Source organism: Rhea pennata, unplaced genomic scaffold (genome assembly GCF_028389875.1).
Source record: "Rhea pennata isolate bPtePen1 unplaced genomic scaffold, bPtePen1.pri scaffold_46, whole genome shotgun sequence".
Lineage (NCBI taxonomy): Eukaryota > Metazoa > Chordata > Aves > Rheiformes > Rheidae > Rhea > Rhea pennata.
In genome coordinates this window covers 383,151-398,295 of record NW_026907685.1, presented here as the reverse complement: position 1 = coordinate 398,295, position 15,145 = coordinate 383,151, and the positions used below count along the sequence as shown (strand labels likewise).

General features: G+C 53.9%; 1 non-coding gene across 1 annotated transcript; it reads right to left on the bottom strand.

Annotated features, from left to right (window-relative positions):
• Positions 1-14,994: 14,994 nt before the first annotated feature.
• On the bottom strand, positions 14,995-15,145 carry LOC134154861 (5.8S ribosomal RNA). Its single transcript, XR_009961374.1, has one exon. It is a non-coding gene; the product is annotated as a 5.8S ribosomal RNA (ribosomal RNA).

The following is a 15,145-nucleotide window of genomic DNA, read 5'->3' as shown; positions in this document are numbered from 1 at the left end:
TGTAAGAGCTTGTTCCCAAAGGACCTTCATCTGACCTGACTCAGGCAGACAGACCGCCTTTATAATCAACTCAGAAAAGATGCCACAGTATTCTGTGGTTCATAAAAAGATGGGACCATAGTTACTAGCTGGGCTTAGCTGCAGAGCTCACAGCTCCACGTGGTCCCCCTGGATGCCCATTTTCAGGTAACCAAGTCGACCTCTGCCCCAGTGTGCAAGCATTATAGCTGCTTCCACCCTAGTGACTGACCTCACCGACCATAGTATATGAGGTGAACCAAAAATTTCAACTGCAACTCTACCCTTCCCCCATGTCCAAAGACCTTTGCCTGAGGGCTGATCAAAGGCACACCGGTTGACCCTGGGGCTGGATCTTCTGGGTCATATCCAAATCCCCACAGACATGCTAGCCAGCCCTATAAGACCCTGGATTGTGAATTTTGTGTTGGTGGCACCCCAAAACAGGCAAGGTCTCCCAGGAGATTGCAGTGCCTAAGCCTGAAAGGGTAACATCTAAGGAGTGGGTCCACCTATGCCCAAATGTGACATCTGTTTGTTTCAGTTTAGGACGGATGGGAAGAGAGTACTCCCATGCCCATCCCCGCCTGTGTGAATTATCTCCCCGAGGTTCACGATGTGTTGGCACCTGCTGCATCATCTCCAATGACCGGAGTTGAGGAAGCCCCACAGGAGGCTGAGGTAGGCAGTGAGCTGACATCTCCCTCACAGCTTGTACTCCTTTCACTGACTGTGGGGGAGCAACTGACATCGAGTATGCTGCTGTGAAGGTCCCCGATCAACATCCAGCACGTCTGTGCTGCAGGATCAAGATGGGGAAGATGGTACCTCTAACTGAACATCTGCAGAGGGCCCACGGTCGGCAAAGATTCCTGTATCAGTGCTCCCTGTGTTGGAGGACTAACGAGAAATATAGTATTGCCTGCCACTTCCTGAGATGCCAGTTAACCCCAGCTGAAGCTAAAAGCGATGAAGGTGTTTATGTGGAAGTCAAAGGATGGAAGAGTGCTTAAGATCAAAAAGCAACCTCTGTCAGCACATCAGGATTGTGGGTGTTATCCACATCTTTTTCCAGCAAAGGTAAGGATGTTTCATTTTAACTGGTGTATAATGACATCTTAGTGACTTTGTGTATGCAAAGTCCTTCCATGGAAGGCAACAATAAAATTCTTCACAAAGATGACATGGGTCTGCTCAGTCTTCTGTACGCGCTGAATTTTGTCCTTGCCCTGCTCCCTTGTGGTTGAGCCCTGTAGGTATGGGACGTGGGATCTTGTCCCCAGTGATGCTCACAGAATTTGACAAGGGCGGTCGGGATGCATATGAAGCCCAATTCAGAAAAGGTGTCTTAGCAATTTAGTGGTTGATTAATAGCCAAATGCCTAATCATCTAGTCAGAGATTTACATGAATGGCTGAACATGATTCCCACTGTCCCTACCTACTATCCAGCGGAATCACCCCAAGGGAACTGGCTTGGTGGAATCAGTGGTGAAAGAAGGCCCTGTTGAGCTTGACTCTAGTCTGGTATTGTGAAGAAACATGAGAGATGTAGAATAAGACTTGGCTGCTGGTGAAATACCACAACTGTGATCATATTTTCACTTACCCGGTGAGGGCGTGAGGGCGGCCAAGCATTCATAGCAATGTTGCCTTTTGATCCTTTCATGTCGTCTCTTGCTATCACTGTGAAGCAGATTTTGTCAACCCTTGGGTTGTTCACCCACTGACAGGGAGCGTGAGGTGGGAATAGGCCATTGTGAGACAGCTTAGTTTGTGCTCTGCTGCTGATGTGTTGTTGCAATAGTAATCCTGCTCAGTACAAGAGGAACCGCAGCTTGAGGTATTTGGTGCCTGTGCTTGTCTGAGGAACGAGGTCTCCACCTGTGGGATTCTGACTGAACATCTCTAAGTAACCAGAATCGCCCCTAAACATAGTGTTACGAAATCACCAAGGTGCCTCAGTGGGCTTTCATTAGCTGATTGCCGGCTTGCAGTTTCTCTGCACAAGCAGGATGAGCCGGGACAGGCCCAGTGCAGAATGCCACAGGTTGTCGGGACTAGAGCGTGGACAGATGTGACGCTGTCTCTCACCCATTGCGAACTGCGTGTTCATGGGGAACCCAGTGTTAAATCATTCGTAGGCAACCTTATTCTGGGTCAGGGTTTTGTATGTAGTAGAACAGCTCCCTTGCTGCGATCTATTGAGGGTCAGGCCTTGACACAAGCTTTTTTAGGTCAGAGAGAAAGGGCCAATGTCCAGCATGTGCTGGGGGGAACAGGCATCCTTTCCCCTTTTCCAGTTCCTCCAGGGCAGATCCGCCTCTCCCCATGACTGCAGTGGTGGTGAGAGCAGCAGGGGTGAGGGTGGGAGGGAGCAGGAGTCCCCTCCTTGAGCAAAAGTGTCTCCAGCTCTCATTTTATGTTGTTTCCTTCCCTGCTTGGGAGCGGGCTGACTTGGAGGGCTGCAAAGGTGGTGGTGACAAGAGCAGCAGCAAAAGTCTGTGTGCCGGGAGGCAATGGCACGTGCAGCAGCAGGCAGGTGGGACAACGTGCGGTGCCTCTTTGAGGCTGCACAGTGGACGTGGTGTCGCTCTCCCATGCCTGTTGCCATGCCAGGGCAGGGGTGTGCTGGAGATGCTCACTGTCGCCTGTGGTGGGGTAGATGTGGTGCTGCTCGCCTGCTCTGATGCCGGTGGCTGTTTTCTCAGCAAAGGTGTCCAAGTGCGGGACGCCAAGCAGAGCTGTTGCCGCTGTCGTGGGCCTCGGAGTGGCGGGGGAGGCATCCCTGTGGGGATTTCAGGTTGTTGCCCTCACACTAGGACCAGGTACCTAGCATCTGCCTTTCTTCTGCCCCACCTTGATGACCCAGCCATGTGGTCCTGTGTGCCAGCTCGCTCCTCCTGGGTACTGCGCGCACCGCACCAACCGTGCACCTACCACCCTTCCCTGCCCACCACTCTAGTCACTCCACAGCGTTCCTTGGAGTCTGTGCTATGGGTTGGCAGGAGAGGAGAGAAGGTCCTCTGGCAACTGCAGTTGTTGACAGCCACCGCTGGTCGGGATGGCCGTGGGCCCCAGGCACTTGGCCCGGTGGTTCTTGGTCGAGGAGTTGAAAAGGGGTTTAAAGACTTGGGTGGCACGACGCAACCCAAGGGGCACTGGGTGTGCTTCCAGAGGGCTGAGGGGTCAGCATGTGCAGCATCGCACTCCCCCCCACCATGCTAGCGGGCATGCCCCATGCTCACCCCCTGGGCAGGTAGGTCGGAGAGGGGTACCCTACTCCCTCTCTCCGTGGTCTGGTCTTGGCGGAGGGATGCTGCATGGTCAGCCTGTGCCAACCTGCCTCGATCATGCAACCTTGGTGCAAGCACATGCTCGCTGCTGGGACGGTGAGCCCTCACCGCAGATAATGTGGACACCAGGCCTCTGCACTCTTCTGCTTTGGCCATTGCACTCAGTCCCACACTGCAGGCATTGGTGGCACCCTGCAGTCAGACCCGTCACTGTGCCATCCATCACACCTGCCTCGCTCTGCCTGACCCAGTTTCGCTGGGTTGTGGAGGGGGTGCCCCACCCCCCAACCCCGGTGTCCACGTGGAGGCAGGGAGAGCAGGCACCATTCCCTGATTTGGAAGCGCTGGGCTGGTGGACCATGGGTGAGTGGGCGGGGACACTCCTGATGGCGGGCAGGCTCCGACGCTTAGGTTCCGCAGGGACCCTCCATACACCCATCCCTGAAGCAGGCAGCAGGGCCAGGGGGAAGTGTGCAGCAGAGGCAGTGGTGGTGGTGGCAAGTTGGCGGCAGCAGCAGAGCCGGGACCCTGGTGTGTGCACCCGGTTTCCTAGCTGGCCCACCCAGGTCTGTTGACCGTCCGCTGCAGCCGGCATGCCCTGCTGCGCCTGTCCTCCCCTCCCTGCCCACCGGGCTCGGTGGCTGCCGCTGTGTGGCTGATGCGGTGTGGCATGGCTGAGACGCTTGGCAGGCCTGTGCCCCATGCAGCTGGGCCTTCGTCCCCCTAAGTGCAGACTCAGGAAACCCCCACTCCCAGAGCACCCTGTGGCAGTTAGATTCCCGGGAGCCAAACATCCAGTTTGGTAAGCCAGCACAAACACAGGCACACACACACAAACGCCCTTCAGCAGCAAGCAGTTTATTAGTAAATACTTACAAAGAGACCAACCCGATGGTAATCTCGAGAAGGACCACTCCAATGCTTGTCCCGATCGGCTGCATGATGAAAGAGAGAAAGTTGGCAGTCACAATCTTTTCGGGCGTCCCTGAGGGGGCAACGTGGTCCTCTGTTGTGTAGCAGCCTCACTCTCCTTCAGAAAAATTCCGGTATTTATGATTACTCGCTGTAGGCAGGAGTCCTGGCACATGGGGCCAACAGGTGCAGGGAGTCTAGCTCGACTCCGCCCCAGTTGCATAACCAGGCTGTGATACTGGGCATACGTGCAGACTTATTTCGGGGGCCACATTGACTTTGGGGGTTGCTATTTCATTACTCTTCAACTTCTGACCTTCATGTTGACAGCTTCTCATGGTTATTTTGTGGCTGGAAGCCACAGAATCTATATGTTAGCAACCGCTGCTCTTTCTCACAGATTTCCAAGACCTTGTTAGTTACTTATTTGTATTCTGCTTAACACAGCGGTATTGTTCTAGACACCAAAAAGTTACAAAACAGACCATTGCCACCAAGTATTGTGTAGTACAGACACAAGAGTTACAACACGGACCATTCCCGCCAACTATCACATAGTACGGATACACACCCACTTTGCGGAGTTCGTCCCACTGGCCCCAAGGGTGGGCCCATCGCTGTGGCCCAGCACCTGTCACCGCCGCTGGACACCACTTGCCAGTGTCGCCGTGTGGGCTCTTCTGCATCACTCTCCCAGTGGTGCACTGGTCCTCTGTTATGCTCTGGGGTGGGGTGGCTGGCTGCCTGTCTCCACCCTCTGCCCTCACTGCTGCCGTTTCGGTGCCCACCAAGCCCCCCCGACCCTGCATTGCACCCCCGTTCATAGCATGTGTCGATCCACTTCCACCCACTGGCTGGTGTCAGCCATGGCATTGCATAGTGGTCGGCAGTGATGCGGCAGGTGCCATAGCAGGGTGGGAGGCAGCGTGGGCCCTGACGGGTGGCAAAAGGGGAAAGGAGGGGAGGGTGCCATTCCATGCCACACCAGAGCAAGAGCGGAGGCAGTGGCTGGGAGGAGGAACTCAGCCCAAGCGGGTGGAAATGTGCGTGAGTGCATGAGCGAGCGAGTGAGTCTTCGGGAGCCGGGCCCAGGAGAAGTGCAACATAGGGCTCTCCCTATGTTCTCAATCCACAAAGCCAGCTTCTCACGTAGCTGCGGCCGGGCAACACCAACCCACGGGTCCAACCCTAAGCCCAAATATCTCTCGGAGCTGCCTGGCTCCATCAAATCTAATTGAGCACCATTGATCTTCCACGGATCACAGTTGGTAATCGTATCGGAATCTTTTGTGGGCCCAATAAAAAATCGGTGGCATTTCGAAGCGTTAACTTTCAGCCCAGTAACTTGGCAAAATTCTTCCACCACTTTAATATTGCTTTGCATATTTTCCCATGAGTCACTCAACAGGACCAGATCATCCGCGAATGCTAATGATGTTATAGAACTGCTTCCATATTTAAATCCTTTCCTCATATCTTACAAGTTGCATAATAAAGGATCTATTGATAGACTGAACAGAAGCGGGGACATTGGATCACCCTGTTTTACCCCGGTGAGGATGTTAATCTTTTCAGAACAGCTATTCCCAACTTCGAGTCACGTAACACTGTCCTTGTGCATCTCTGCGATGACATCACAGATGTGACTGTCAACGTCTTTCTGCCGTAGGACGTGGAAGATGTGTTGGTGTTGGACCGAATCAAATGCTTTGTCCGGGTGTACAAAGACAACACCCAATGTCTTGTGTTTTTTCTTGGCATGTTTAATTGGCATCTGGAGAAGCGTCAGATTTTCCGCACAGCCGGGTGATGAGATAAAGCCCCTTTGACGGCTATTGATCGGACACGCTCGCTGTAACTCTGCAGTCAGGATCCACGAAAATAGGCACAAAATAATTGACCCGATGGTAATGGGTCGCCAGTTGTTAATGTCCTCTATTTTAGACAGGTCCGAAGATTTTGGAATCAAGACTGTCCTACATTCTTGAACCCATTTCGGGATCTTCTCGGCCAAGAGCCATAAATTAAACATCTCGGCCAACCGGCTGCCTTGAGGGTCCATTGTAATGATGTCCTTCACCGACATGCCATCCGGACCAGGAGCAGAACTTTTGTTCATCTCCAGCAGGATTTTCCCAATCTCCGCCAGGGAGATCATAAGCTTGAATGTAGGGTTCTCAGCCTCTCCTGAACTCCGGAAGGTACCAAGACCAGCGAAAGGTTTTCCCTCTTCCCACTTCTTCTGGAAGGCGCTATATAGTTCCTCCATCAGAAGGAGGCACTGTAGTGCTTCGATGTTATCCCAAATGATACCAGCTAGCTTCCTTCGATCAAGATCGAACAGCCTCTGATATCTAAGGTACTGGCCCTTCTTCACCGCCCTGAACTTCATCCATTTCCTCTCCTCTCTCACAGGAACGGTCCTGGCCTGATTCCTCCTGCGTTGTTTCAATTTAGCAGTGAGAATGTGCCCCGCCAGCTGTGATAGACATTGCTCCGATGCCTCTGTTACGATGTCCCCACCATCTTCGATACCCTCCTGGATCTTCTTACACGCTTCCTTCCAGCTCGAAGACTGGGGTCCTGAATAAATCGCTTCAGCAATAAACCTTCTATATTCCTTCTTAACAAGCTGTATATCCACACTCTCCACCGGTACATCCCCTGGGGCAGCCTTCTCAGCTGATGCTGTTGGCTTCGCACTCGCCAGCTGCTGTCGCTTGTCGCTGATTTGTTTGGTGTTTTCGTGGCACTTCTTTCGTGGAACTTCTGTTCCAAATCGAGCAATAACGCTGTCTCCTCTTCAGACCAACAGCTCTTATGCATACCCTTCCTTCCTTTTCCCTTCGGACAAGCTTGCTCTATACGTTCCAGATTCCTAGTTTGTGGGTGCATGAATCTTTTGTGCTGAGAGAGGCCGCTCTTAGTCTTAAACACTCTCTCGCATTCCTCACATCTCAAACTCCCATCGTCCTTTCCCAGTCCATCATCCTCTTCAGGTTCCCATTGGGCCCCTTGGCACCTTGGGAAGTGGCAGGCAATACTGTGATGTTTTTCATTAGTCCTCCCACAACGGGAGCACTGATATAAGATTCTCCGCCGAACATGGGCCCTCCTCAGATGTTCAATTAGAGCCGCCATCTTCCCCATCCTCATGCCGCAGCATGGACATGCTGGATCAGGGACCTTCACAACCGGTGTGCTCACATCAGTTGCTACCGGCCCACTGGCACCAAGGATCGGACTTGTCACAGTAGCAAAAAAGATTGCAAGCCTTGAGGAAGTTGTTGGCACATCGCCTTCCTCCTCCCCCTCCTGTCGGGCTGATATTTCAGCTCCGACCCTTGGGGGTGATTTGGCAGATGGCAACACCTCATAAACCTCTGGCAGATCTTTAATGCAATCAGGAATGGGGGGCAGATCTCTCTCCTCTTCACCCTCATAAGTCGAGCTGAAAAATGTCAAGTTTTGTGTCACGTGGACCCATTCACCTGATGTTACCACTGCAGGCCTCAACACTGCAGTTTCCTGGGAAATTTCTCCCGTTTGGGTATCCACCGAAATGAAATTCACAACCTAAGAACGTACAGATTGTCTATGGGGGTTCAGATACAACCAGAAGAACCAATCCCCCAAGTTCAACTGGTGAGCCTTTAAATGTAGCCCTCAGGCAAAGGGCTTTGGACACACAAATGTGATACACCTGCGGTCGAAAATTTGCATCATCTAGAGTACTATTGATTGGACGGTGAACTCAATCAATAGGGTGGAAGCGGCTATAACACCCTACACACTGGGGAAGAGGCCAACTCGGTTACCCAATAATGGGCCTCCAGTGGGACCACGTGGAGGTGTGGCCTCTGCAGCTAAGCCCAGTTAGTAACTATGGTCCTGTCTATTTACGAACCTGACGGTTCTTTTTCCAAGTTAGTTATAAAGGCGGCCCGTCCACCTGAGTCAAATTCAGTAACGGTCATTTGGGAACTAGATCTTATGTCCCTACGATAACGCTCGACCACAAGGGAGCGGGCAAGGACAAAATTCAGCATTTCCAGAAGAAAGAGCAAGCTCAGTCGTCTGAGTGAAGAATTTTGTTCTTGCCTTCTGAAGAAGGGCATTGTAATACAAAGAAACTTTGTAATACAAATAAGAAAGATCACACACCCTTACCTTTACTCGTAAAGATAGGACAGCAGAGCTCTTCGTGAGAAGGCCCTCGCCAACCCCTTCATGCAGCTTTGGGAGAGCCCAAGCTCGGCGAGCAATCTTTCATTGCCTTCATATCACTTCCCTCGCGCACCAGTCGGGAAGCCCAGGAACTCCATCTCTCCAGCTTTTGTCATCTCCTTCACTTGCTCTTCTAGATGTCGATAGTTTTGGACTTTTTCTGCCGCTGCGTCGCTCAAGGATGTCATCTTACTTTCGCAGCGTACCGTAAAGTTGACTACTTTCGCCCAGGATCCCTTCACCATTATCATATCTGGCTTAAGAAGCTTGTTGTTTCTGTCTCTGAAGTTGGGTTCAACAAACACTTCCCACTCCAGTCTCTTTGCTTCATTAATCAGCATTTCGCACAAGATGTTGTGCCTTCGGATCCGGGCTTCCTGGACTGCAGGACAGTATCCAATAATATGGGAGCAAGTTCCCCATTCTGCAGAACAATGCCTGCAACTCTTCAATGCTTCTGGCCCCAGCCCGTGCGCCAAATACTCCCTGGTGGGATAAACATTGGCGCGTAGCTGGATAGCCATCAACAACTTCCTGTGAGGAATGCCTCTATAGTGTATTAGCCAATTGCTACTGGTGATATCATTTTCAAAGTTCTTAATCCCGCGGCTTTGAAATCTTAGATTGGCCCAGTTTTCTAACTCTCGTTAGTGTAGAGCACTCGTCGCCTTCCGGAGCTAAGGGGGCAACCACCAAAAACTCGCCACATACTGATGGAACTTGATCCGCTCTCCCTCCAGCAGCGATCCAGACTTTCTGAAGTTCTTCCTGGATCCCTTCTTCTAGGACCACAGCCCTAGTGATGTTATCACTGGAGCGAGCGATCCGCAACAAGCGGCGAGCCTGCAAAGATGGAATCTGACTTGCAAGGCGGGTTAACCCCAAACCGCCATCTCTATTGCTGACATACAAGATGGATCGCATATGCTGGAAGGTAAGTGAAGCCAACCTTCCACTGCAGTTCTAATCGCCAGGTCCAGGGAGTGAAGGTATGTGGCATTTGCACCAACACGATCTGCTGCATATAGCAGTCGAGGGATAGCATATGTTTGCAGATTTCTACCTTCTGAAGTGGCTTTAAAGGGGCTTTCCCTAGGTTCTCAACCCATAAAGCCAGCTTCTCACGTAGCTCCGGGCGGACGAGACCGATCCACGGATCCACCCCAAGGCCCAAATATCTCTCAGAGCTACCGGGCTCAATCATATCCAGTTGAGCACCGTCGATCTTCCACGGATCACAGTCATTAATAACATACGAGTCTTTTGTGGGCCTAATGAAAAATCCGTGGCATTTGGAAGCATTGACTTTCAGCCCGGTAAGTTGACAAAACTCTTCCACCACTTCAGTGTTGCTCTGCATATTCTCCCAAGAGTCACTCAATAGGACCAGATCGTCTGCGAAAGCTAACGATGTTATGGAGCTGTTTCCCTATTTGAATCCTTTTCCCATATCTTCCAACTTACATAACAAAGGATCTATTGATAGATTAAACGGAAGCGGGGACATTGGATCACCTTGCTTTACCCCGGTGAGGATGTTAATCTTTTCGGAACAGCTATTCCCAACTTCGATCCGTGTAATACTATCCTTATACATTTCCGCAATGATGTCACAAATGTGACTATCCACGCCCTTCTGTCGGAAGACCTGGAAGATGTGCAGGTGTTAGACAGAATCGAAAGCTTTTGCCAGGTCCACGAAGACAACGCCCAATGCCTTATGTTTTTTCTTGGCATGCTTGATTACATTTGGAGAAACGTCAGGTTTTCCGCACAGCTGGGGGATGATATTTAACCCCTTTGACGGCTATTGATCGGGCATGCTCGCTGCAGCCGTGCTGTTAGGATCTGTGAAAATAGATGTAAAATAATCGACCCGATGGTGATGGGTCGCCAGTTCTTAATGTCCTCTATTTTTGCCGGGTCCAAAGATTTTGGAATCAGGACCGTTCTACATTCCTTCACCCAGTCCGGGATGTTCCTGTCCAAGAGCCATAAATTGAACATCTCGGCCAATTGGCTGCCGTGGGGATCCATCTTGATAATGTCCCTTACCGACACGCCGTCCGGACCGGGGGCAGAGGCTTTATTCATCTCCGCCAGATTTTTCCCGACCTCCGCCGGGGAGATCATAAACTTGAACGCAGAATTATCCGTCATTCCTGCACTAAGGAAGGTACCCAGGCCACCGAAAGGCTTTCCCTCCTCCCACTTCTTTTGGAAGGAGCTATACAGTTCCTCCATCGGAAGGGGGCACCATAGTGCTTCGATGTTATCAAGAATGATACCAGCAAGCTTCCTTCGATCCAGATTGAACAGCTTCTGGTATCTGAGGTAATGACCCTTCTTCACCGCCCTACGCTTCATCCACTTTCTTTCCTCTCCCACAGGGACGATCCTGGCACGAGTCCAGGATCTTGGCTCCCCATGCTAAACCATTGAAGGTAGCCACAGGTAGGGCACTGCCTGGCCCCACTCTCCTTCGTCCGCGAGCCCCAGCAGCCACCCTTAGCCCTGCAGATGGGTGGAGGAGGGGCAGTGGTGGCTGCTGGTGCTCAAGGAGGAGGGAGGGAGAGGCCAGGCAGTGCCTGCCACAGCTGGGGCGATCCACTGGAAGGGTCTGGCAACCAGAGTCACTGACTCGTGCCCCCTTGGGGAAATGGGTGTGGTGCACAGGGATTTGTCCAGCCACAGCGCACATCTGCCTCTGCTTTCTGCCCCAACCTGACTGCCCCAGCCCTTACAGCCAATCCTTAGCCTCAAGTTACAGATGCCACTTGCCGACTTCCTTTACCTCCCAAAGACTTCCTGGTGCTCATTCCACTGGGGGGTGAACCCAGGACCTTCAGCAGGTAAAGCAGATGTAATAACCACTACACTATCCCTCCACCCCAACAAAAGAGAACTCTCCCTGGGGCTCCAGATGGCTTCTCCGGGATCAGTTGTGTTACCGCACTGGACGCCTCGCAGCACCCATCTCCGCCACTCTGGATTCAGGGATCTGAACCTGACTCCCTTTTGATTGGCTGAGGGCAACGGAGGCCATCACCCATTGCTTTGGAATGGCGCTCGCCTATCGCTTAGGCCTGACTGACCCATGTTCAACTGCGGTTCACATGGAACCCTGCTCCACTTTGGTCTTCAAAGCTCTCGTTTGAATATTTGCTACTACCACCAAGATCTGCACCTGCGGCAGCTCCACCCAGGCCCACACCCCAGGCTTCAAGGCACACCACAGCTGCACACCTACTCGTCGCAGTGTAGCCCACGTGGCTTCGCATCACCCGCGACAGCTAGGTATGGGCTCAATGCTCCAGCACCATCCATTTTCAGGGCTACTTGATTTGGCAGGTGAGTTGTTACACACTCCCTAGCAGATTCCGACTTCCATGGCCAACATCCTGCTGTCTATATCAACCAACACCTTTTCTGGGGTCCGATGAGTGTCAGCATCCGGCGCCTTAATCCGGTGTTCGGTTCATCCCGCAGCGCCAGTTCTGCTTAACAGAAGTGGCCCGCTAAGCACTCCCATTCCACGGCCCGGCTCCACGCCATCCAAGCATAGAATCATAGAATCAGTAAGGTTGGAAGGGACCTCTGGAGATCATCTAGTCCAACCCCCCTGCTCAAGCAGGGTCACCTAGAGCATGTTACACAGGGTTGCAGCCAGGCAGGCTTTGAATATCTCCAGAGAAGGAGACTCCACAACCTCCTGGGCAACTTGTTCCAGTGCTCTGTCACTCTCACAGGGAAGAAATTCCTCCTCATATTCAGGCAGAACTCCCTGGGGGTCAGTTTCTGCCCACTGCCTCTTGTCCTGTCACATGGCACAGCTGAAAAGAGTTTGTCCCCACCCCCTTGACACCCTCCCTTCAGGTACTCATACACATTGATAAGATCCCCCCTCAGTCTGCTCTTCTCCAGGCTAAACAGGCCCAGCTCTCACAGATGTTTCTCCCAGGGCACATGCTCCAGCCCTCTGATCATCCTCGTAGCCCTATGCTGGACTCTCTCCAGTAGCTCCATGTCTCTCTTGTCCTGGGGAGCCCAGAACTGGACACAGTACTTGAGATGAGGCCTCACCAGGGCTGAGCAGAGGCGCAGGATCAGCTTCCTCGACCTGCTGGCGACACTCTTCCTAATGCACCCCAGGACTGGGATCCACCCAATCATGCACATCACTAAGTAGCTGGTGAGGCACTTGGCTATTTACAAACCATGGAATTCTATGGATCCTCTTCCCAGTTGATTTGAGCGGTGGCCTGTCCGCCAAGTCAAATCCAGAGACTGTCATTTGGGGACCGGATCTCCAAGTCCCAATGTACAGGCTCAACCGTAAGGGAACTTGTATTCCATGTTCTCTGTCCACATCAGCAAGCCAGGCGTCTTACCCATGGAAAGTTTGAGAAGAAGTTGAGATCGTTTTGGCCCCAAGACCTCTAACCTTTCGCTTAACCAGGTAAAACTGCTGCCCATGAGTGCTAGCTATCCTGAGGGAAACTCTGGACAGAGCCAGCTACTAGATGGTTTGATTAGTCTTTCATCCCTACACCTGCATCGGACAACTGATTTACACATCAGGACCGCTACGGACCTCCACCAGAGTTTCCTCTAGCTTCGCCCTGCCCAGGCATAGTTCCCCATCTTTTGGCTCCTAGCATGGATGCTCATGCTCCGCCTCCCCGACAGAGCATGCAAGACGGGCCAGTGGTGCGCCTTTGGCTCTGCCTCCGCCTCGAGATCCCAGCTCAGCCGGCGCGCGCCGGCACTCACCTTCATTGCGCCACAGGCTTTCGAGCGAGCTGCTGACTCACACACATGCTAGGCTCCTTGGTCCGTGTTTCAAGACGGGTCGGGTGGGTAGCTGACATCGCCGCAGATCCCGGGCGCCCAAGCATGGCCACACCCTGCCCGGCGGCACAAAGTGGTCGGGGTGTACTGAGGACACTCTGCCCCAGTTGACAGTCATGCTGGGGACTGGCGGGACCGTCCCCCGGATGGGGGCCACCGTCACCGCCACCGTCAACTTGTGGCGCCCTCCCTGCCCGCCACAAGCGGGGGTGGGAAGAAACAGACCTGCCCACCGGGCCCTTCCCAGAGTGGCAGAGTCAGTCACAGCACACCACCATGGGGGAAGTGCGCCCAATGGGGGTCAGCAGCTGGCTGGGCAGCGGTCCCTGGCCTGCCCACTCTCACCAAGGGGACGGAGGGGAGGAGGAGGCGGGGATTCGCCGAGACCCGAGACGGCCGACCGAGCCCGCTGGGTTGAATCCTCCGGGCGGACTGCGCTGAGAGCGGCGCCGGGGATGGGACCTCTGTACGCCACATTTCATGCGCCCCACTACAGCGTGGGGATTCGGCACTGAGCTCTTCCCTCTTCACTCGCCATTACTGAGGGAATCCTGGGTAGTTTCTTTTCCTCTGCTCACCAATACGCTAAAATTCAGAGGGTCACCATGTCTGATCTGAGGTCGCAATCAGATGGAGGCGGGGTGGGCACACGCGCACCTGCCCCTCGCACTTCGACTCCCAGAGGAGGTCCAAGACAGGGCTCAGTCAGCGGGCACGTGCCCACCGGCGAGAAGACGGCCAGAGGCCCCTAGCCAGGACCAGGGGGGAAGAGGCACGGCGACCTGAGGTTGCTGCCACACAATGGGGAGGACTGCGGGGGGGACCTCCGACACGCATGCGTGGCAGCGTGGTGCGGTACCTCTGCGGTACCCACCCGCAGACAGCCAGGCGGGGACAGGGGACAAGGTCCGCACCTCCCCCGGGCCCGGCTCCCAAACACACGCTCGCTCGCTCACGCGCTCGCGCAGCCCTCCGGTGGCTGGGGCTGAGCTCCTCCTCCTCCTCCCGGCCGCTGCCTCCGCTCTCGCCCCGGTGCGGAGCGGCACGGCACCCTCTTCTCCCTTCCCCTTTTCTCCCCTCCCTTTTTCTCCTCTCCCCTCCCCTCTCCTCCCTCCTTCACACTAGTTGGGGCCTACGCTGCCCCCTCCACCCAGATGCGGGACCCATACCCGTTGCTGCCGACCTCAACATAACCCCACGGCTTATGCCAGCCAGTGGGTGGAAGTGGCTCAAAACATGCTACGGACACGGGCAAGCTGTGGGGATGGGGTGGGGAGACTTGGTGGGCACCAAGATGACAGCAGTCAAGGAGAGGGGTGGGGGACAGGCAGCCAGCTGCCACACCTCAGAGGGGAATGGGATACAAGCGTACCACCAGGAGAGTGATGGAGAGGAGCCCGTATGGTGGCAATGGCAAGCAGTGGCGGGCGGCGGCGACAGGTGCTGGGCTGTGGCAACCCACCCACCCTTCGGGCCCGGCAGGATGAACTCCACAAAGCGGCACTCCAGGAGCGAGGATTTTCCGCGTCTGCACTTAGCGGGGCAACGGCCCAGCCATGCAGGGTGAGGGCCTGCCAGGTGTCCCAGCCACACCACATCGCCTTGCACCACTGCTGCCGCATGCTTCCCCTTCCATCCCCTGGGAGGGACGGGACCGCTGCACCAATGGGGGCTGAGGATAGACCATCAAGTGATGCTCAGACAGGGGTAGTCCTGGCGGGAGACCGGGGCTGCAAGCGTTCGAAGTGTCGATGATCAATGTGTCCTGCAATTCACGTTAATTCTCGCAGCTAGCTGCGTTCTTCATCGACGCACAAGCCGAGTGATCCACCGCTAAGAGTT